Source organism: Hyaena hyaena, unplaced genomic scaffold (assembly GCF_003009895.1).
Source record: "Hyaena hyaena isolate Hyena2069 unplaced genomic scaffold, ASM300989v1 scaffold_356, whole genome shotgun sequence".
NCBI classification, from domain to species: Eukaryota; Metazoa; Chordata; class Mammalia; order Carnivora; family Hyaenidae; genus Hyaena; species Hyaena hyaena.
Window position 1 is genome coordinate 182 of NW_024080985.1, and position 25,034 is coordinate 25,215.

General features: G+C 37.6%; 1 pseudogene; it reads left to right on the forward strand.

The window, feature by feature from the left end:
* Positions 1-22,123: 22,123 nt before the first annotated feature.
* Positions 22,124-25,034, forward strand: part of LOC120243727 — a 64,379-nt pseudogene continuing 61,468 nt past the window's right edge.

The window sequence follows — 25,034 nt, forward strand, 5'->3', positions numbered from 1 at the left end:
TTGAACGGCTCTGTGGTCAATAAGGAGCCCACTGGAATTGAAGGATAAAATGTTTGGGTTTTCTGTGTGTTTGAGATAGATTTCTAAACAAGATGCCCATCACAGTTTTGACCAGAAGTGGTCTGACCTCTTCTAATACACAGGAAATACCAGAGCCTCCCACACCTCCACACCTCCCTGGACCAGAATTTGCTCCTAGACGGCCATGTACAAAATCCCTGCAGTAGGCATCACCACCTAGCAACTCACCAATGCTGTTTATTTATTTATTTATTTATTTATTTATTTATTTATTTATTTATTTCTGAGAGCGAGAGAGAGAGAGAGAGCATGAGCAGGGGAGGGCCAGAGAGAGAGGAAAACACAGAATCTGAAGCAGATTCCAGGCTCTGAGCTGTCAGCACAGAGCCCAACTCGGGCCTCGAACCCACAAACCGTGAGATCATGACCCAAGCTAAAGTCAGATGCCTAACCGACTGAGCCACCCAGGTGCCCCTGCTCTTCTTTTGAAAGATTCATTTATAGTTAGGAGATTTGCACATGGTTAAATGTATAAATTCTACAATTTATATGTAACTTTTCTTTCATGAAGCCACAGAGGCATGCAGCTTTGGATCACTGAAAAACAAGAGTGTGCGATAGATTCCTTTTCTTACTGCCAATGTTAGATTAAGACATATAGAGTAGCTGAGCACTCAAGAGATTGGGTGTCCTGCCCCATGTAATCCAAAATGAAAACAATATGAAACTTCTAAAAAGTCAAAATTCTAAGCTTCTCCATGATGAGTGAGCGCTTCAATGCTATTTTTTAAAATCTGAAATACCAATTTTTTCTGCAAAACAATGTCCCTCCTTTCTTTCCAGTCTTATGCTTTGCTGGTTCCTGAAGCTTATGCTCAGTCTTCAATCAAGCCTCCTAGAAGTGAGAGTCTAAGAGCACATTCTTGTGCAACTCATTTTTTTTAAGGTTTTATTTATTTGTTGAGAGTGTGGGTGGGCGAGGAGCAGAGAAAGTGAAGACAGAGGATCCGAAGGGGGCTCAGTGCTGACAGGCTGACAGGAGCAAGCCCAGTGCAGGGCTTGATCCTACCGAGCCGCGAAATCATGACCTGAGCTCAAGTTGGATGCTCGACCAACTGAGAGGTGCTCCTGGGTAACTGATTTTGAGACAGTGTTCTCAGGATAACTCTAAAAGGAAGTGAAAGAAAAAGAGTATGAATAGGTAGTATCCTAGGCAAAGATGTGAGTTAGCTGAAACCTGCTTCCGCCTGAGTTTATGAGGAGTTCAGGAGTCTGAATGGTAACCCTCAGTACTTCTAGCTTCAGATGAGGTGGCTGGGATTTCGTACTATCAGTCAGCCATTGGCCATAGCTGTAGATTATCCCAGAGGTGGGCCTAACTGCCCAGAAAATGTCAAGCTAAGTGGTTTCAACTAGTGAATGGGAAATCTTCTGAGAGGGTATAGCTGTGAACCATTAGCACCTGAAGCAACCAGGGAATGACTATACCCATACAGCAAGGGGGGTCAGAATGGGAAACCAGAATCTTCCATTACATTTGCTAGGCTTATCAGGAATCCGGCACAATCTACTTCATAATGAGACCTTCTTTAAAGACTCCCAGACAGGGGCGCCTGGGTAACTCAGTCGGCTAAGCGTCCGACTTCAGCTCAGGTCATGATCACGTGGTTCGTGGGTTCAAGCCCTGCATCAGGCTCTGTGCTGACAGCTAGCTCAGAGCCTGGAGCCTGTTTCAGATTCTGTGTCTCCCTCTCTCTCTGACCCTCCCCCGCTCACGCTGTCTCTCTCTCTCAGAAATAAATAAAACATTAAAAAAAAGTTTAAAGGCTCCCAGACAAATAGAACATATAATTACCTATATAATACGGTTGAAAGGAGCCTAGATATTCAACTCCTATTCCTTTGGGTTGGATACTGCTCTCTTCACATTGTACTCATATATAATGGACATAAGAGGTAACATGTGTGTAACCACACCCCAGCAGACTCTAAGCCAAGAAAAGAGCCAGAAATCCAGAAGGAGACCTAGGCTTATTGGCGGAACTGATATACAGTGAGTCCAAGAGTGGCCAGTTAGACAAAGCATGTGCTACAGGAATCTATGTGCAGCAAGTTTTTATATTATAGTAACTTCACCTAGCAGCTATCTGTGGCCCTTCCCCTCCCTGCATAGCCAGTGTTCCCAAGGATATCAAGGCCTGCCATCCAGACACTTTTCATTACAAGGGAGATGCTCCTGGTTGGCCACCCCCAGAGCCCCTGACCTTGAATGCTGAGCAAACATTTCTCTGGATGTGCTGCTTGATGCGAATATGGAGGAGGGACAGGATCTCTACATTCTTGATTATAGTGATTAATGGAGGCATTGAGGATGGGCATGTACCATGCAGCATGAGATCCTTAATCCCCAAATGAAAATCACCTTCTCATAGAAGCTAATTAGTTTCCTTAAAGCCGAGGAAGAGCATTGGCTGGGGGAACGGAAAGGGAGCACACCTTCAAGAATTGGAGGAGTGGGGGGGTGCCTGGGTGGCACAGTTGGTTAAGCTTCCAACTTCAGTTCAAGTCATGATCTCACGGTTCGTGAGTTTGAGCATGGTGGCGGGCTGTCTGCCGTCAGCACAGAGCCTACATCAAGTCCTCTGTCTCCCTCTCTCTGCTCTTCCCTGCTCCTCTTGTCTCTCAAATATAAAAATAAATGTTAAAAAAAAAAAAGAATTGGAGGGGTGGGCACCCAAGAGGAGGGGCGAAGGGCACCATAAAACACTGTTGCCTCATTTTCTCAGTTTGCCCAGTTGAGCAGTTAGTCCAGCCCTACTGCCTAGGATGCATGCAATTGCAAAGTGAGCAGAGGCTTTTATAAGATTAACTATTAATAAGGCTGAGAAACAAAGAACATGGGACAAGGAAAGAGCCATAGAACAATGCTTCCTCGTACCCACAGTTGCAAAATGTTCTGCACACAGAACAAACTCCCAGATGACATGAGCATGGAAAGAAAGCAATTTAAAGTCGGCGGGGGGTGGGGGGAGACAGGGGGGTTTCTAATAAAAGTTAGTAATTTCTACCCATCTTGGAATAAATGGAAAGTCAGAACAGTTGTTTGAGAAAAGAGATGATTTGTTAAGAAATCTGAGTATAGAGTTCCTGACAAATTATAATTAAAAAAAAAAAAAGCTTTGACAGAATTCACAATTAATGAAGAAAGGGAGACCATCATCACTGTCAGAGCAAGAACTGCTTATCTCTGAACTTTGGGCTTCAGCTGTTAGATGAGCATGTGGGCAGCTGAAGGACGGTGGGAGAGGATCCTGCGAAGAAATAGGCGCGAGGGAGGCCTGGCTACAGCCTGGTGCGTCGCTGAATGATTTATCTGGCAGAAGGCCAGCTCCTCCAGGGAACCGCATACCTCTCATAACTTTTCTGGTTGGAATGAACTTCTCCATTTGAACTAAGTGTGAATACTGTTTAACCATGCTGCTGCCTCAGATTTGATGAGATGGGCCTTTGTTCTCTACTGATTTCCCAGCAGTAGCAAAAGGGAGAGAGAAAGATGAAGAACAAATTTTAACTTGAAATAGAAGCAAGCTGCTTCTCCTGAGCAGATTTGAGGAACTGGGCTCCTTCTCACCACTGGAAAGGAAAGAGTTTTATCTCTGAAAGTGCCAAGGAGAACAATGTAAAAGAAATGTTTTCCCAGTGTGTTTACTTCGGGATAGATACATAAATGCATTTCTCCCCCCAAAAGTCCGATTTGAATGAGAACATCCAATAATTTACTAGGAAGTGCCTATCTACATCATATGCACTATTTTTCATGCTCATGTAAAATGTCTCTTTTCCTTCCTATGCAAGCTATAAAACAGTACTCATTTTTTTTCAATACCAGTCTAGGTCACTGCTTGAATATTAATAACAACAAAATAATAGGGTTTAGTATTCAGTGAGTGTTAGGTGCCAATGTCCTAATACAGTGTTTTACATGTATTAAATAATTTAGTGCTCAGAACATTCTTTTGAGATGGTATGATCGTTAATTTTATGTCAACCTGGCTGGGCCATGGCATTCAGATATTTGATCAAACATTATTCTGGATGTTTCTTTGAAAGTTTTTTTTCTTTTAATGAGATTAACAATTAAAGCAGTGAGTAAAACAGATTGCCCTCTGTGATGTGGAGGGGCCTCACCCAATCAGTTGAAGACCTTAATAGAAAAAGAATGGCCTAGGGGCGCCTGGGTGGCTTAGTCGGTTAAGTGTCCGACTTTCGCTTAGGTCATGATCTCGCGGTTCGTGGGTTCGAGCCCCGCGTCGGGCTCTGTGCTGACTGCCAGCTCAGAGCCTGGAGCCTGTTTCAGTCTGTGACTCCCTCTCTCTCTGACCCTCCCCTGCTCACGCTGTCTCTCTCTCTCTCTCCTAGAAATAAATAAAAAAATATTTTTAAAAAAATTCTTTAAAAAAAGAAAAAGAATGGCCTCCCCCAGTAAGAAGGAGTTATGACAGCTGACTGCCTTTGGGCTCAGATGACAACTCTTCCTTCAACACATCCTATTGGCTCTGTTTCTCTGCACCACCCTGGCTAACACAGATAGGTACTTAGGCGAGGAAAGAGGATTGTTAGCTACATTTGTCTTGAATCAGCTTGCAAGCTCTGACTCAGTTTTCACAATTTCTTTTTTTTAATTTTTAATGTTTATTTATTCTTCACACACACATACAGAGCAGGGGTGGGTCAGAGAGAGAAGAAACAGAATCTGAAGCAGGCTCCAACCTGTCAGCACAGAGCCAGATGTGGGGCTCGAACTCACCAATCATGAGATCATGACCTGAGCCAAAGTTGGACACTCAACTGACAGAACTATCCAGGTGCCCCAGTTTTCACAATTTCTTAAACTCATTTTTAATTCTACTGTTTAAAGCACTAAACCACAGGGTGCTTAAATAATCAGACACACCAGAGCACCCATAAAACATGAGCTTGTTTCCACGGACAAGAAATTTACTAAGAGCAACACGCACCTAAAGCAGCAGTCAGAGTCCGTGTAGTCGTGAAAACCTAGATTCTGCAAATTTTTTCACTTCTTTACAAAGTTATCCCTAAAATGGTCCCCTACCAAGTGTGCCAAGATTAAAACGTCCTGTTAAGTATTCAAATTATACAATTCAAAATTGTATAGTTTTGTGGAAAAAGAGTTTGTTTTACTTTAGAGTTCCATTTACAAAGTTTCATTTAGTCAAGTAAAAGATTTATACAAGAAATCTAAAAGTGACTTTCTTATTTATATATTAGTGTCCAGGTGAAAGGCAGAAAAAGTTTAATCTTCATCTTACTTTTTATTAGAAAATAGAGACATTTGGGGTGCCTGAGTGGCTGAGTCGGTTAAGCGTCCTACTTCGGCTCAGGTCATGATCTCACAGTTCATGGATTCAAGCCCCACGTCGGGCTCTGTGCTGACAGCTAGCTCAGAGCCTGGAGCCTGTTTTAGATTCTGTGTCTCCCTCTCTCTCTGACCCTCCCCTGTTCATGCTGTCTCTCTCTCTCTCAAAAATAAATAAAACCTTTTTAAAAACTTTTAAAAAAAAGAAAATAGAGACATTAAACAGTATCTTAAATTTAATATTTGTGAAAAATTTTAAATGATTGCTAGTAACCAAGCTTTGACTTTATGAAAATGTACTAAAATTCTATTAACTTTTCTCTATCTCCATAATTTTTACAGATTCTTTCCCACCATTCTCTCTTTCCCACCATGTGAGAGAGGAGAGAAGTCTAGACAAGTTACTTAGGATCAGCGAGCCTATTCAGAAGTAAAAACAAGTTGGGGCGCCTGGGTGGCTTAGTCGGTTAAGCGTCCGACTTTCGCTTAGGTCATGATCCCGTGGTTTGTGGGTTCGAGCCCCGCGTCGGGCTCTGTGCTGACAGCAAGCTCAGAGCCTGGAGCCTGTTTCAGTCTGTGACTCCCTCTCTCTCTGACCCTCCCCTGCTCATGCTGTCTCTCTCTCTCTCTCCTAGAAATAAAAATATTTAAAAAAAAAAAAAAAGAAGTAAAAACAAGTTGTATTAATAGATTTTTAAAGTACGTTCCTCCCCCCCTTAGGGATTCAGACTAACTCAGAGATATTACTTGATCATTAGTAATAACATTGTCAAAAAGTAGGCATAATGTACTCTTGCAGCAATTTAGTCAAGAGCAAAGAGAATATTGCTAAAGTAAAATGTCTAACTGAGGACACATGGTGCCGCACTAGAATTCATGTTGTGTTGGGGCACCCGAGAGGCTCAGTCGATTGAGCAACTGACGTTGGCTCAGGTCATGGTCTCACGGCTGGTGAGTTCGAGCCCCGCATCAGGCTCTGAACTGACAGCTCAGAGCCTGGAGCCTGCCTCGGATTCTATGTCTCCTTCTCTCTTCCCACCCACCCCTCACCCTCTGTCTCTCAAAAATAAGTAAACATTTAAAACATAATAAAAAAAGAATTAGTGTTTTGTTGAAGAATGCCCTCTTTGGGCTCATACAGAGCCTCTGGGTATGAAGAAAGTGGTCCTCTTCCTCCAGGGAGGTAGCTGGGACCCACCCAAGGGAGTGCAGCTTGGAAGCTGGCCCTGGCACTAGACTTAACAGAGATGGATGTTTCAATCTTGATTTTTCTCCTTCCCAGCCTGTGTGATCTCGGGCTAATTTCTCAGCTTTTTGGAGCTTTGATTTGTTCACTTGCAGCATGGGGCTATCAATCCCCACCTCATCTTTTCTGTCATCCCTTCTTGCACTTCCACGGCTCCCACTGCTTCACAGCAAATCCCACGTGTCTCACTGTTCTCCTGCTTTGCCTTCCCACTCCACTTTTTACCACTTTAATTCTCCCTAGGTTCTGCTCCAGGGAGAGTTTTTTTAATTGGGGGGGAAAAAAAACACCAAAAGCAATACTTACAGGAGACCAGTCTGCCAACATGAAACCCATTAATAGCTTTCCCACTGGTTCTGATTATAAGAACTCCACACTGCAGTACTGGCTTTGGCTCTCGATTCCTGTATCTTAACTCAAGTCTGCTCAGCTGGGCTCACCTCTCTCCAGCAATTCCGTCTTGCCCCCCCCCCCCCCCCGCTGCTCCCTCCCTCACACACAGTGCACAAAGACAGCTAAACTGCCTGCCATCTGTTTTGCACACACATCATGTTGTGTGTGTGTGTGTGTGTGTGTGTGTTCCTCCATATTTTTGCACATGTTGTCATTTTTTATTTGGGATGTTCTCTTTCAGGTCCTCCCACCCTCTTGCGTGCGCGCACGCACACGCACACACACACACACATGCACGCATGCATGCACACATAAGCAAGGTGAACTCTTTCCTATCAAAATTAGTCAGTGTCTCCTTTTTCAGAAATCTACCTTGTCCTATCTGGTCCCTTTTGTTAATATTATTGCTGACCTTTTTTTTTTTATAAAAACGTACTTCTATTCCAGCACATATCCCAGTTTATTGCAGCGCATTTCAGGCACATTTATTCCTCTATTACTTTGTGGTTGCTGGCGGACAATGGTGGTACTTTATTTATCTTTATTTTCAAATTCCCATTCCCCGTCAGGTATTGAGGGAAATATTTGTTGTTTGGAAGAACCCATAGAAAATACCTGACACAGGCTCACAAAGTCAATAAGCACGGGTTCATATCCCTATCCTTTGAGAAGGAAGAAAGAATGTAAGAATAAAAAATTTACCATTAGGAGAGATTCAGAACACCTGAGCCCCGAGTCCTCCTCTAATTATTAGTGAGCTACTGCTTTTTACTTGGGTTTCTCCCTTCTCTGTGCCTTTGTTTCTTTAATTATAATACAAAGAGAGTAGATCACCTCTTTAAGGTTATTTACTTAGGGGTGCCTGGGTGGCTCACTCAGTTAAGCATTCTACTATGACTTCTTTGGCTCAGGTCATGATCTCACAGCTCTGAGTTCAATCCCCACGTGTGCTGAAGCTCAGAGTCTGGAGCCTGCTTCAGATTCTGTGTCTCTCCCTCTCTCTGTCCATCTCCCCACCCCCATACATGCTCTGTCTTTGTCTCTGTCTCTCCAACTCTCAAAAATAAATAAACATTTTTAAAAATCTTAAAAAAGGCTCTTAAATGCTTAACTAGATTCTGGCATAATTGGTTTATGGCTACTTGGATGGTTCTACACAACACCAAATACAATGAGAGAGAAATAAAAGCTCAGTTACCTGGATGCTCTGATATATTCCAGACAATTTCAATGAGGATATGATGATGTGTATCATGTTTATGTATCTTCTTTTTGTATGTTTTATAAAATTTATAGTTTTTAACACACTGTCAGCTCTATTGCTTCATTTTGATTATCATAACATTCTTGAATAATTATTTTCTTTGTATATATGAGGAATCTGAGGTCTGGAGATGTTAAGGGACTTGCTCAAGATTACATAGGTAGCAGGACACTAATTCAAAAGGATGCATGGGCCCCTATGTTTCTAGCAGCACTATTTACAGTAGCCAAGGTACAGAAGCAGCCCAAATATCCGTCAGTTTATGGACGGATAAGGAAGATGTGGAATACATTTATACTGGAATATTATTCAGCCATAAAAAGGAATGAAATATTGCTACTTGCAATGACATGATGGAGCTAGAGAGTATAAATGAAAAAGTCAATCAGAGAAAGACAAATACCATATGATTTCACTCACATGTAGAATTTAAGAAACAAAACAAACAAGCAAAGGGAAAAAATAAGAGCATGAGAGAAAGAGAGACACAGACCAAGAAACATACTCCTAACCATAGAGAACACATGGATGGTTCCCAGAGGGGAGGCAGGTGCGGGGTGGGTTAAATGGGTGATGGGAACTAAGGAAGACCCTTGCTGTGATGAGCACTGGGTGTTGTATGAAAGTGCTGAATCGCTATCCTGTACTGGTACTCCTGAAACTAATATAACACTGTATGTTAACTACCTGGAATTAAAATAAAACTTGAGTTTTAAAAAAATTACACAAGTAGCAAGAAAGAGCTGGGATGAACGTGCCAGTTTTCTAAAAAGGTGATGATTCTACTTTCAGAGATATCAACTGTCATCAAGATATTTAAGGCAGAGACTGACTTTTTCACTTTTTGTGGGTGATAGGGATTCAAAATCAGAAGTTCGATAGTGTTCATTATAGTTGTCTTTATCAGGATTATATTTTTGCATTTTTGAAATGAAAGAAGAAGGGGGGACAGAGAGAAACAAGATATTGAAAATTATTAGGTAAACCATAGTTGACACTATATTTTTGAAAACATATTTTAGGATATTAAAAATGTTATTTTTTCCAAAATCCACTTCTAGGCAGCCTGTTCTAAACTTAAATGTCAAAAATTTTATTTCTTATTCATACATAAATTGTGTGTGCCAAAGTTCTCCTACATTATTATTCAGTCCATTGGCAACTGTTCCTCTTCCAGGTTGTCAAGTTCATTTATTTTTGGTTATTACAATCTGTTCATATTTTTCTAATTCATCCTTTCATTAAATGAGAAAAGCTATCAAATAAATCTATTTAGGAAATGAGCAGCTAGTCCAAAAGAAGCATCTGTAATGCTTCATGATACTGTTCCTGTTCAAAAACGTTTTTATGTCCTGCTGTTCATTCAGAGCGCTGTATCAATTTACAAATTTGAACACAAGACAATACGTCATTTTTTATCAGTTTTAAAACATGCACTCCCAGAACTCAAAACACTTTTCTGATTAGCTATATAGAAGAAAATATCACCTTACAGAGGAAAAAAAGTAGAGCAAAGATAATCCAAAATGATTATCAAAAGAATAATTCGCTACAAACTTTTAAATATCTTCCCTGCCGCTCTCTTAATGCTTGACATACATTTAATTCTCTTTTCCTTCCCTGGTTTCTGTTTGTGACTTTATTTGTGCAAGTGCTTTCTGTATGTATGCTAGAGAACAATATTATATAAAAAGAACCCTTGTAAGGAAGTCAATAAAATCTTTCTATACTTAAAAATCTAGATTATAAATTATTATACCTTGAAGACATATGGGTGTTACGGTAGAAGTTAACATTTACATAGGTTCTCCATTTGGTCTCATTTGATGCTTATCCCAATGTTGGAAATTAGTATATATTGTCTCCATTTTACAGATAAGAGAACAGACACAGAGAAAGTAAGTCAGAGGGAAGAGGTTGTGGATGTGGATACAGTGAAAGGGAGGAAGTGTTCTAGACAGGCCTACAGTGCAGCACCAAGTTGATAAAAGGCGGGACTTGTCATCCTCTGAGCCTAGAGAGGAAAGGGGAAAGATGGGAGCCGATGCAGGTATCTGAGTTCACTCTCACCTGGTGTCCCCTCAGGGATAGGTCACTGGACAAGAACGAGAAAGCAAGATTGAAAGTCATCAGGGAAAAGAGTGGTAAAGGTATGGAATGGGCTCTATTGGAAGTAGGACAGAGAATTGCCAAGTAAACTGCCAATAAAAACACTTAGATGCCCACTGACTTGTAACAGGAATTGATCTCTATTTTTAAAATACAATGAAAGTTTCCGCTACCAGGTTTTCTTTATTAGTGAGGCATACCAGAAAAAACTAGCCCTGGAAAAAAATGAAGAAAGAGGCTTAAACATTTTTAGAATGACCTATGGCATGATACATCCAATATTTTAACTTATCCCCTGCAGTTTCTCATTTTTATGCCTAGATTTTTTATCTTCACCTTATTTATATTTTATAAAATATTTCATGTGGAAAATCTATATAATAATAGAGTTAACACAAGCTTTGTCAACCTTAATATTATACTATATTTGCCTTAGAGTTTGGGGTATTTTTCTTTAGGAAATTAGACATTTCAGATACAGTTAAAGCCTATTGTATACCTCTTCTATTTCCCATTCTCCTTTTTCCTGACATAACTTCCATCCTGAATTAGGCATGTATCATTTTTGTGCATAATTTTGCTACATGTGCATGTATTGATAAATAATATTTTCTATTACTATACAATTATTTAATATTTGTTTAACATGTATTTACTTTTGAAAGACAGAGAGAGACAGAGCATGAGCAGGGGAGGAGCAGAGAGAGGGAGACACAGAACTAAAGCAGGCTCCAGGCTCTGAGCTGTCACCATGACAGCCCAATATAGGGCTCAAACCCACAAACCACGAGATCGTGACCTGAGCTGAAGTCAGATGCTTAACCAACTGAGCCACCCAGGTGCCCCTATATTACTATATAAATTTTTAACTCTAAAACAGGATCAAACTGTATCAATCTTATTTCTCAACTCACATTTTTTACTCTCCATGTTCTGTATAGCATCGTCAATATTGATACATACAGTGCTATTCATTGATTTTAACTGCCAAATAGTATTCTACTGTATGAAAATACCACAACTAATACATTTATTCTCCAACTAATGAATGTTTAAGGTGTTTCCAGTTTTTTCCCCTCTTAGAAACAATGCTTCACTGAAGATTCTTACCCTATATTTCCTGATGCATATGTATCTAGAAGTAAAATTTCCAGGTTGAAATTTCAATAGCATCCTTTAAATACAAGCAAGTAAATACAACAATATGGTTGTACTGAGTTACACTCTCCCCTTCATGCTATGTATGAGAGTTCCTGTCCCTCCACATCTTCAACAGCATTTAGTATTTTCAGATTTAAAAAAATATTCACCCTACAACCCAGCAATTACACTATTAGTAGTTAGTCAAAGGATACAAAAATATAGATGTGATGTATTTATACCTCAACGTTTACAGCAGCATTATCAACAGTAGCCAAACTATGGAGAGGCCCCAAATGTCCATTGACTGATGAATAAAGAAGATGTGGTATAGATATACAATGGAATATTACTCAACCATCAAAAAGAATGAAATCTTGCCATTTGTAACATGAATGGAGCTAGAGTATATTATGCTAAGTGAAATGGATCGATCAGAGAAAGACAAATACCATATGATTTCACTCATATGTGGACTTTGGAAAACAAAACAAATGAACATATGGGAAGGCAGGGAGAAAAGAGAGGGAAATAAACCATAACAGACTCTTAAATGTAAAGAAAAAATTATGGGTTGATGGAAGGAGGTGGGTGAGAGATGGGCTAGATGGGTGATGGGTATTAAGGGGGATACTTGTGATGAACACTGGGTATTGTATGTAAGTGATGAATCACTGAATTCTACTCCTGAAACCAATATTGCATAGTATGTTAACTAAAAATTAAGTTAAATTTAAATTTAAAAATATTCCACTCTGATGGTCATAAAATATTTTGTCCATATCTTAACTCATATTTCTCTGGCTAATAATGATGCCATTTCATGTTTGGATTTACTCATCTGTGAATTGTGAGAGATGTCTTTTTTCTTATTGATTTGCAGTCAGAAATACTTTTTTCTCAAGACATGACTTTGATTATAGTATCTTTTGAAATGCAGAAATGTATAATTTGGTGTAAACCAAATTATCAATTCTTCTAACTTTTTGTCTGTGCTTTTTGCATCTTACTTAAGAAAGTCTCCTCTCTCTGTGCTGACACAATATTTTCCCCAATATTTTTTCTAAATATTTGAAAGTATTGCTTCTTCACATTTAGGCCTTTAATCTATTTGAAATTAATTTATGCATACTGTGAGATAAGAATTTAATTTTTTTGTCCCAATTCTCCCAGCACTATGTATTAAACAGACCATCTGTCCTTCCTGGATTTATAATGACACCTCTATAATTTACAAAGTGGCTTCATACGAATGAGTCTCATTCTTGGTTGTATTACTTGAGACTGATATTCAAACCCTGCATCAGTTTGTCACTTTTTACACTTTGACAGCCTCATCATCAGTCTTCATATGGCCAAGGTGAATCCATCCTGTCTGTACTCCTTAAATTTTTAGGGTTATCCTTGACCCTTTACTGATAAATGAGAATTTTTGAATTGGCTTTTAAATTCCCATATAAAATCACAAAAAAACTCTATTGAACTTTAAATGCAATTGTAATAAAAATAAAAATTAATTAGGAGCTAAGTGACACTTTTGTTCTTTTGAATTTTCCAAACTTCCTTCTGTTCAGGTATTCTAATATATCTTTCCATGGAGTTTTATATTTTTCTCTGTAGAAGTCTAAAATGTCATTTCTTAGATTTTATCAAAGTACTTAGATTTCCTCTGTCTTTGATAAGCTACATTTTCAATTAAACTAAATGTTGCTGATATAGAAAGTTGCAATTAGCTTTTTGTATATTTATTGTGTAATCACAGTGTGCTGAGTTCTCTTAGATAGTTTTAATAATTTGCCTGTAGATTCTCTTGGATTTTCCTAGTAGATTATCTTTTTATGGAAAAAGTGAGAGCTGTATTTATCTTTCTTTTATTTCATATTCCCACCCACCTACTGAGCTGATTAAAGCTCCTAGCACAATCTGATTAATGCCAGAGATAGTGGGCATCTTTTCATTGTTCTTGACACATGTTGGAATGCTCCTAATGATAAATATGAAGTTTAGTTTTGATATGCTATTTAGTCTTGATATTTGGTAGGAATATAAATTATCCTTATTTTTCTATTTCTAGTTTTCTGTAAGTGTTTCCCCTTTAAAAGATATAGTGAATTTAGTCAGATGCCTCTTCTGTTTAACTATATATTTTTACTTTGTGTCTTTTGATTAATTACATTAACAGGTTTTCTAAGGTTAAGAAAATCTTTACTTTCCCGGTATAAATTCAACTTGCTCGAGATGTTTATTTTTAAGTGTTTTAATATAAATACTCTAATAGAAAATAAATTGCTTGATATAGCTTCCTAATACTTGTGAAAAGAGTGAAATCCATTTTCTTGTAAATAATTTTCTGACTTGTTTAATCAAAATTATATTCCCTCATAAAGTGAAGGAATTATCTTGTCACTTTTTAGTGTCAGAAAGAGTTTACTTAAGATTAAAATTATCCGTTATTATTTATTTTAAAATTTAATGTTTGTTTTTGAGACAGAGAACACGCAGGTAGGGGAGGGGCAGAGACAGGGAGAGAGAATCTGAAGCAGGCTCTGTACTGTCAGCACAAAGGCCGACTTGGGACTTAAACCCACAAATCATGAGATCATGACCTGAGCTGGAGTCAACAGACTAAGCCACCCAAATGCCTCAAGATTATCTGTTTTTTTAAATGCCATCTACCTAAAACATCTAGGTCTGTGCTATAGAATGAATGTTCGTATGCCCCTGAAATTTATATATTAAAACTTAATCCTCAATATAATGGTATTTGAGAAAGAGACTTTGGGGGTTATTAGGTCATAAGGGTAGAGTCCTCATGAGTGGGATTAGTGTCCTTATAAAAGAGACCTCAAAGAACTTTTTTGCCTCTTCTACCATGTGAGGACTCTGCAGAAAGATGATGGCTCTATGAATTGGGAAGTAGGACCTCACCAGACATCAAATCTCCTGGCACCCTGATCTTGGACTTCCCAGCCTGCGGCACTGTTAGACATAAATTTCTATTGTTATAACCAGTTTGGTGTAATAGTCTATTGTATTCTGTTAAAGCAGTCAGAACAGACTTAGATAGACCAATTTCTGCTTAAGGAAGATTTGAAGATGTATATATGCCTTTGCTCCCTTCCCAGATAGAGGGATTTATAAAGCTGAAAAATAGATGAATAAGTGGTAACCATCATAGAAGAATGGAGTAAACTTAAATCTAATCTGGGTGCAAAGAAAGCCAGGAAGAGACGCAATTGTCACCTGAGATGGCAAAACTCATCAGGAATTGGTGGTAACACGTACATCTAGAAGTGAGGATGAAGTAGAACTGAAGAACATAGAATCTTACAATAGATATAGATCTTACAATAGATGTAGAATCTTACAAGTTAATTAAAAGACTTAAGTTACTAAATTGTCTTCACCACCCCAGCAGAAGACTGGAAGTTTATTCTCCCAAGGGTATAAAACATTGACACTAAAAACTGAGGCTTTTATTGAAATTCTATATAGGAAAAAGGGCAGCTCTGGTCTTTTGTTTGAAACTAACTCTAAGAATCCTGGCAACAAAAATTCTACACTTCAAGAAACAGGCTCTTAAGTATAGAGAACAAACTGGTGGTTTCCAGAGGGAAGTTGGGTGGGGAAATGAGTGAAATAGGTGATGGAGATTAAGGAGGGCAATTGTGATGAGCACTGGGTGTTGGAATGGGATGGAATTGTTGAATCACTATGTTGTACACCTGAAATTACTGTAACACTGTATGTTAACTATACCAGAATTAAAATAAAAACTTAATAAAAAAAAGAATAATAATAAATTGGCAGAAATGTGAAAAAAAATCTCTACACCCCAAGAAGGAGATTGTAAGGGGCTTGTCTACAGGACTGTGGGATAAAATACAGGACGCTCAATTAAATTTGAATTTCAGATAGAGAATGAATAATTTTTCAGTGTAAGCATATTCCCATGTGATAACTGGGCCACATTTCTACTACAAAAATCACTCTTTTCTTAAATAAAACAAAATGAAATTTAATTGAGCACTTTAAAATTTTTATTTGCTAAAAATGACAACCCACTTGTTTGAAAAATTTGACCAGTCCTTGAGAAAAGATCTAAAGATACTGGTATTCAGTGTCCCCTTAGGAGTCTAAGTTTTAAAAAGCCACTTCCATGTGCACAGAGCTCCCAATCAGCTTTTTAGTGTCCCATTTCTTAAAAAAGCATTTAGTAAATGAAAAATCCATTTATTCATTAATAGCAACTGTTAATACTCTGAGTTGATATGACCCAGCTACACTTTCTGGAGAGGGTACACATTATAGAGCAAATCTTTAAATATCAGTGCTCTGTGCTCTTATTCTCTCCCATGCAAATCCAATATTTCTCACCATAGAATTTTTTCCCCCTAGAAATCTAAGTAAACAGAGACTGTAATGGAAGAATATGAAGTGATATCATGCTACCCTGTTGATTTTATTATTATTGTGCTCTTCAGGGTTGCTGTTAATCCTGCTGCTAATTGCTCCTTTCGTTTGAGATAAAATTCACATGAACATAACGTTAACCACATCAAAGTAAACAATTCAGTGGCAGTGTATTCACAATGTGTGCAACCTTTATCTCCAATCTAATCTAGCTTTGGGTTATAATGAAATACTACTTCATCAATTAATTTACTTTATTCCTCTAATTGTTTCAGCTTTGTCCACTGAGAGCTTTTTCAATTGGCTTTGGTTTTTTGGTTTGTTTTTGTGTGTGTGTACCCCTTTGACATAACCTATCAATGTGTGTGTGTGTGTGTGTGTGTGTGTGTTTTCCAGTTCTAACTTTGATTGACAGTTGAATTGTTCTCGATTATTGTTGTAATAAATTGTGCTACTAAGGACATTTTTGGTCCATCTCTGGTGTGGAAGGTTATCTATAAAATTCACTTTAAATGAGAATATCTGTATCATATGATAATGCCAAATATATTTCCAATTTGTTAGCACTAATTTATACCCTACCAACAGTATATTTAATCTGTCCTATTGAGTCACATTCTCTGCAACACTTGATATTAATAGGCTTCAGGTTTTACAAATCTAGTAGCTATAAACAATATTATTTCATTTTTCTATTAGTCAGGTTGAGTGTATTTCAAACTGCTTATTTGTCATTCATGTTTTCTTCCTGTGAAAGGCTTCTACACAAATTTTGTCCATTTTTCCATTTTGATTTGGTGTCTATTTTCTTATAATATATGGCAATTCTTTGGCAGTTGTATGTATCACAAACATCTTTTATTTTTCCATCTCATCACTTTCTGTCAAGTATCTTTAATAAAGAAATAAGTCCTTAATTTCAGCATTGTAATTTATCTTTGTTATTCTAATTAGTAAAATCATGAATATTTTTCTTTTGATATTGTTCCTGTATAAGAAGGTATTAAAAAGTACTTGCTATAGGATTTATACATGTGTCCGGTGATTTCAAAGAGGGTTCAAGGAAGGGGGATTTGTTTGGGATGGAGGTATTTCTATGATTAATTATCTTAATAAATCTTATCTAGAAGAAAAGCCTAGAATAAGGCTAGATTTTTAATTGGTAAAGAAGCAATAGTCATGCATAGCAGCCAGGATACGGGGATGTTAGGTCATTTTGAGGCTTGGGCAATATTCATGTTTTCATCTGTTCAAATCCTGACCCAGCCATTCATAGCAAAATCAAGGCCTACACGGTTATACCAGGCCAAATCCTGGATCAGGAGCTATTCTTCTCTTGCTCATAAGATATTTCCATGATTTTAAAGTATCTCTTACACAAGATACTTACTAATTTCAAACATAAAAATAGTAAATCGGCAGTGGAAAAACAGCAAACGACACTTCAACCAAGTGGTCAAAGTTAACATCACCAGTAAAGGGCAATAAATATCATATGCTTTCCAATATAAGTCATGGATAAAGGCAGAGCAGCACTCTCATGGTATTCCAGCCCCAAATGAATAACTTGAATCTAATCATGAAGAAACATCAGATAAATCCATGCTGAGGAACATTCTACAAAGTAAACAACTTGTTCTTTTGAAAAATAACAAGGTCATGAGAGACGAAGACTGTCAAACTATTCCATTAAGGATACTAAAAAGGCATGACATCAATGCATGGTTCTAGATAGGCTCTAAATTATTATTTTTCTTGGCTATAATTTGTGGGACAGTTGTAAATATTAATAAGGTCTATAAAATTTAGTACTGTTATGTTTATGGGCTGTAATTTTCCTGATTTTGATTAGTGTGGTTACATAAGAAAATATCCATCTTTAGGAAATTTACACCAAAACATTTGGGTACATGTCTACAACTTATTCTAAAATTTCTCAGAAAATAATAATAATAGTAACAGAAAATAATAGAAGAAGAGAAAGTGAGAGACAGAGAACAATGAAGCATATAGTTAATATGGCATATAGTTAATATTTGGAGAGACTGGGTAAACTGTGTACAGAAATTCTTTGGATTACTTGTGCAACTTTTCTATAAATTTGGAATTATTTTGCAAGAAAAAGGTTTTTAAAACACTAAAAGAGAAGACAGTTATGTGCACAACAATATTCACCGGTACAGTATTTATAATTGAAGTATTGGAAACCTCACACTTCTATGACAAAGTTATGGTGCATATGATTAAGGAATATTACTCAGACATTAAAATTAGCCTAAAATCTAGGTCAGAACTAACTAATTAATGAAATAAATTAATTAAAATAAAATCCAAATAAAAACAACTCAATTTGCTCTCAGAAGAGAGAAACTCAAAATCTCTCTCTTGACTATTTTGGCATGTAAATGATTTAATTGTTTTATAATAAAGAAACTTTTTCATTTCAGTTTCAGTGCTTGCTTCTTTGATCTGCCTCCACCACTTTTGAAAGCTACCAGAAGCAAGACTAGAATTCAATTGACATGGCAGCTTTGTGTTTATCATTCTATAAAATCCTTTCATTATCTCTATTCAGATGTTGAAGGGATTTTTCCAGGTCATTATGATGATCAATGTTATGTGTCAATGTATCTAGGCTACGCTACTCAATTATTCAATTGAATACTAATCTAGTTGTTGCTATGAAGGTATTTTGTAGATGTGATTAAAGTCAATAATCAATTGACTTTAAGTAAGGGAGATTATCCTAGATAATCTGGAAGGCCCAAAATCAATCAGTTTCAAAGGATTTAAGAACAGGGCTGAAATTTCCCTGAAGAATAAATTCCACCTGTGGATTGCCGCTTCAGCCTGCACCAAGAACTTCCAGCCTGCCCTTTCTGAAGGTTTGTCCTATGAATTTCAGACTAGCCTAGCCAGCCCCCACAATCATAAGCCAATTGCTTGAGATATACCTCCATAATATATATCTCCTACTGGCTCTGCTTTTCTCGTTAAACAGTGACTGATACAGTCATCATCTATATGAGTAACTCCCAGCCATTGATCTTGGATTGGGTTTAAAAAGTCATTATTCTAAAAGTCATTGACTTGTATACCTAAGATGACTTAGTTTTACCATCATCTTGGAGCCTGTGGAGACCACTGGGAACAGAGCTCCTGAAATGACAAATATGTCTGGAATACTGGTTCAAGGCCATTTTTGCTGGCTAAAAGTAAGATCTCTGAAACCAGAGAGGAAACACAGCTCTTCTTAAAATTGAAGGTGTTTATCCTTGAAGCGAAACTGAATTTTATGTAGGAAGAGATGTGCTCATGTGTACAAAGCAAAGAACAACACAGTGACCCCTGGTGGCAAACTGAACAAAACCAGAGTTATCTGTGGAAAAGTAACTCATGCTCATGGAAACAGTGGCATGACTCAGACCAAAATCTGGAGCAACCTTCATGCTAAGGCCATTGCTTCTTCCTGTGTGATGCTGCACCTCCAAGGATGTAAGCTTATTGAAAAGTAAATAAACAAGGCATAGATTTGTTCTTTTGTTAATAAAATATATATATTGTTCTCTTGTTAAATATAAATATATGTATGTATGTGTGTATAAATATATATACACATAATAAAATATGTGTATTTTATTATGTATAATAAATCTTGTTAAATATATATGTGTATGTGTGTGTGTATATATATATATATACATATATATACACATAATAAAAAAGTAGGTGAATTTCATAGGACATAAATTATATCTCAGTGAAGTTGTTACCAAAAGAAAGGAAAGAAGGAAAGAGAGAGAGGGTGGGAGGGAGAGAAGAAAAAAGAAAACAGGACAAAAAAGATCTTTGCGGGGCGCCTGGGTGGCTTAGTCGGTTAAGCGTCCGACTTTCGCTTAGGTCATGATCTCACAATTCGTGGGTTCGAGCCCCGCGTTGGGCTCTGTGCTGACTGCCAGCTCAGAGCCTGGAGCCTGTTTCAGAGTCTGTGACTCCCTTTCTCTCTGACCCTCCCCTGCTCAGGCTGTCTCTCTCTCTCCTAGAAATAAATTTAAAAAACATTAAACAAAAAAAAATTTAAAAAAAAAAAGATCTTTGCTCATGTTGATAAAGATAGTCTTTGCTTCCAAACCTCTAGCCTCCATTTGGCAACTTTATCAGCTCACTACCAGCTGGCTGACTGGAAGATCTATAAGTTGAAACCATACAAAATTGCTGATTTTTGACAGTTTGGACCTACAAAAACTGCAAATGATTCACCTAATGTTTTCATCCTTTTCTGGCTTTTGTGACCCTCAGAAGTTTTTGTTCTGTTAAAATAAGGAGATGTAAGTAAAACAAAACTTTTCAAACTTCCAAGTGATAGCTAACTATACATAGCACTTCAGGAGCAACTTTCATTGTTTAATTTTGATTAAGAAAAAGAGGAATTCACATTGTCAGAGGTGAAAAATATACTAATATTAGCTTTCTTTGATATCTCATAAAGACTACATATTTAGGTCATAGGAAGGTATGATGATAGGATTCTCAAAATGTTTTTCCTAAAGTTAAAAATCAAAATGTAAAAATATTAAATACACCAAGATGCATTTCTACAAATCATAAAGAGACAATGAGTTCAATCTTATAAAATGTGGGTAGACATATTTACTTTCCAATCCAATACGTTTAAGGAGCACTGAAGTACTGAAAGTTCTTTCTCCTTCATATGTTCCCAGATACTATGCCTTAGAGCCAATTTCCATGAAATAGTATGATAATTATAGATTATGTTAAAGAATCCCTAGCAAAGAAGAATTATAGATATTACTGATGATAACTTATAAGACAGAAGTATAAACATCTATAATCTTTCAAGTGAAAATTTTTGCCTTATGTCCAATTGAATATACACTCTCTGCATTTTGATAGCATAAGAGGACATAATGTTCTATATTCTGAATGATCACATAAATATATGACCTAATACTTTGCATGTTGAATATATCCTGCCACTCCCTTCTGACCTGCCAAGTTCCTGTGGAAAGATCTTTTGCAAACCTGATCTATCTTCCCTTGTAGGTTAAGGACTTCTTCCTTGCTGCTTTCAGGATTCTTTCCTTACCTGTATGTTTTATGAATTTAATTATGAGAGTTCTTGATGATTGCCAGCTTTTGTTGCATTTATTGGGACTTTGTGCTGCTTGGATTTCGATGTCTGTTTCCTTCTCCAGGTTAGGGAATTTTCAGCTGTAACTTACTCAAATAAACCTTCTGCCCCCTTTTCTATCACTTCATCTTCTTGGACTCCTATGATACAAATGTTATTACACTTTAAGAAGTTACTGAGTTCCCTAAGTCTACATTTGTAATTTAATACCTTTCTTTCCCTCTTCTTTTCAGCTTCATTATTTTCCATCATTTTATCTTCTGTGTCAGGATTTGTTCTTCTGATTCATCCATCTTCATTGTTATCATATCCATTTGAGTTTGCATCTCAGTTACAGCATTTCTAATTTCAATCTGACTAGTTTTTAGCTCTTTTATCTCTGCAGTAAAGGATTCTCTAGTGTCTCATAGTGTCTACTGTGCTTTTTTTTCAAGCCCAGCTGGTATCTTTATAATTGTTCTTTTAAATTCTAGTTCAGACCTCTTACTTATGTCTGTATTGATTAAATCCCTGGCCATTGTGTCTTCCTGTTCTTTCTTTTGGGGTGAATTGCTCCATCTTGTCATATTGTCAAGGTCAAAAAAAAAAAAGGGGAACCTAGATTCTAGGTGTGTTTTGATCTGCTTGTTAAAAGAGGCTAGATTCAACCAAAAACTTTTTAAATGTTTTTTAATTAGAAATATGTAAAAATAAAAATAAATTTTTAAAAATTGCTTTTTTCTGTAACTCAAGGAAAACAAAACAAAACAAAACAAAACAAAAAGGAAGCTAGGTCCTATTTGCCTTAGAGCTAAAACTTTGCAGCACTCTGATCAGTTAATAGGAGAGAGGGGTTATGCTGGTCTTTTGGGGGTGGGGCAGGATGCGCTGATTCTCAGGCTGACTTATTCTGGTAGAGATACACCTACAGGGCGCAGGGGGCGGAGCTTGTTGTAAGGGGTTCTGGTCTCCACTTGGTGGCGCTGTTTTCCTCACGGAAGTTGGTCAGTGCTGATGGGCAGGGTGAAAATGGCGAAACCCCACTCTCCACCCTCAGAGCGGGAACTTGCATATGCCACTCTTCAGGAACTTATCACAGAAGAGCAAACAATCACTTCTTCTGTCTCCAGCTTCCACCAAATCCCTGCTTTCACCCCGCCTGCAGCTGAGCTGTCTACCTGCCAGGTAGCACAGCATTCCTGTGTTTTCTCTCAGGAGCACAGCTGAGTTTCAAAACTCCAAATTTTAGAGATCCATGGTGGCACAGACCCATGCTGATCCTTGGGGGAGGGTCTTGCTACACTGTGGCCAGTGCCAGCTTGTCCCAGAAACTGGTGGTTCGGAATTTACAGTAAAACACAGCAAATGGCCAGCACTAAGGCTCGCTGTCCTCAGCCAGCATCCTCGATTCCTATGTTAGTGAATGAGGCAGCTCAGTGGTGCCCATCGGCTATTTCCCCTTTCCCAAATGCATTCCAAGCAAGGGAACTGTTTCTCCAAAGCCAACACAGAAGATCCTCAGACCACACTGCCTGCTCCCATGTCTCCACCCTGCTTCCCCACCAGAGCACTGCTAAGCCCACCAGGTATGATCCTGGTGACGGAAGAGACTTCTGAAACTTCAGACTCTTCCACTCAGCTGTTTATAAAAACTTGCAGCAGTCAGCCCCTCTCATTTTCTGAGTCTATGGTTTTAGAGAAGGACTTTTCTTGTGAAAGTCCCTGCACACAGATTCACTTTTTCTCTCCCTCTCCCTCTCCTTCTTTCTCTCTTGCTCCCCTCCCTCTTATCAGGGCTCCCTCCCCATTGTAGCATCTCCTTCAAATGAATGCAGCTCCTATCTTCCACAATGTGGCAGTTTTTTTCATCTCTTGTTGTGTACTTTGCTCTCTCAGTCCTCAGATCTATTTCTTGGGTGTTCAAAATGATTTGATATTTATCTAGCTTTGTTTAAGAGAGGAGGCAAGCCTAGGGTCTCCCTAATCCTCCACCATCCTAACTCCTCTCTCTTAATTAGTCAAGTCTTGTCATTCATTGGTTGTTATGCTATATAAATTCACCATGAACATTGAAGAGTTGGGTTCCTGCCATCCCCCAGTCACAGCATTTTCATCAACTAATTAATACATGACATTGTTTTATATATTTTTCTATTTTAAAGACAACTTACTTATTATCTATTGTTGATTCATTAGTACTGAAATTACAGCCAACAGCACTGTAACTCATGCCTGAAGGAAGCTTATCTAACACATATTTTCTCCATAAGGCACATCACAGCCTTCTTGAACTCAGGAACACTAGAGAGCACTTCAGCACTATGCTTAGGGGCCATTTAAAATGGAGAAGCCACCAACAAAAAGTATACAAATGTGGAAAATGTGGCACTAAACAGAGCATGAAAAGTACGTTTATTTACAGTACAAAAGCTAAAACAAGTAGGTAGAGGCCTGCCTTGTTCCAACTCAACTGGAAACATGCTCAGGACTGCAAATTTCTTGCCACTCTGCACATGTCTTCAAATGGCCACAAAAGTTCATTTTAGCAATTAAATGAATTCAAAAATATGGAATCTACAAGTAATGAAAATTGACTATGCTTAATCAATGTCTATCTTCTCTCATTAAATTATAAGACTAATAAAAACAGTGAGTTACTTCCTTTGAATCCTTAAGATTTAGCACAGAGCCACACATATAGTAGGTTCTCAATAAAAATTTGTTAAAACAAATGAATTTTAAAAATACCCTGGAATCTAGGGAAGAGAGCCTGGAACACTTAAATATGTCATCAATTGATTCCTTCATTTATAAAAAGGTATCAAATTTATTTGTATCTGATTTCATTTTAAAATTAGAGCTGTTGGGCAGTTTTTGTAACAAAATTCTTTATCAGAGGTAGGAGAAACAGGCTGTTAAATCCTGACAGCAAATAAAATTGTGGGACCATCCATTTATAAAAGCTATGCTTAATAGTATAAAGTTTCAATTATACTACTTAATTGAATAAAATTTTACAGCTCCCCTAATTGTAACACATTTTCATTTTAACATAATTTACATTTTTCACCAAATTGCTATTATTCCTGACAATTTTTTTCAAATTTTAATACTTTACCACTTATCCAGTAGAACTCAGCTGTTACTCTTTAAGAGTTCCTTAAAATGAATTTAAAATTTAAATTTTTGCTTTGAACCTGCTTGATCAAAGAGTACAGAACATCACTGCCATGCAAGATGAAACAAAGAATGGAATAAAAAACAAAAGTGATATCCATATAGTCAGAATTAGATGACAAGACATTCTAACTATGTCACATTTCTGCTCAGCACAATAAGAATAACTTGGCTCTGAGGGACCACAATATGTCATTTTTACTGCAAGTTTTAAGTCACACCATTAGTCTTCTCTAACAAGTCATCTCTAAGAAAATGGCAGTGGTCATAAGAACCAAAACTGTTATATCCGGTAGATCTTCTAATTTTTTTTAATGTTTATTTATTTTTGAGAGAGAGAGAGAGGTAGAGCATGAATTGAGGAGGGGCAGAGAGAGAGGGAGACACAGAATTCAAAGCAGGCTCCAGGCTCTGAGCTGTCAGCCCAGAGCCCAATGCAGGGCTCGAACTCATGAACCATGAGATCCTGACCTGAGCCAAAGTTGGGCCCTTAACTGACTGAGGCACCCATGTTCCCCAAATCTTATACATCTCAAGATAAAGGAATTCCTTATAAAATTTGGCTTAAAAAATAAGGTCAATAATTACTAATATCTCAAAGGCTCAAATCAGAAAACCACAGAAAATAGAAGTACACACTCATAATGTTATTTAGTTTTGAGAAAGCCAGAAATGATTCTTTTTCAACCAATGAGCAATAATGATAAAAGGTGTGATGAATCTACCATATCTCTTTTAAGCCAAAGCACATTTTCACCTCAGA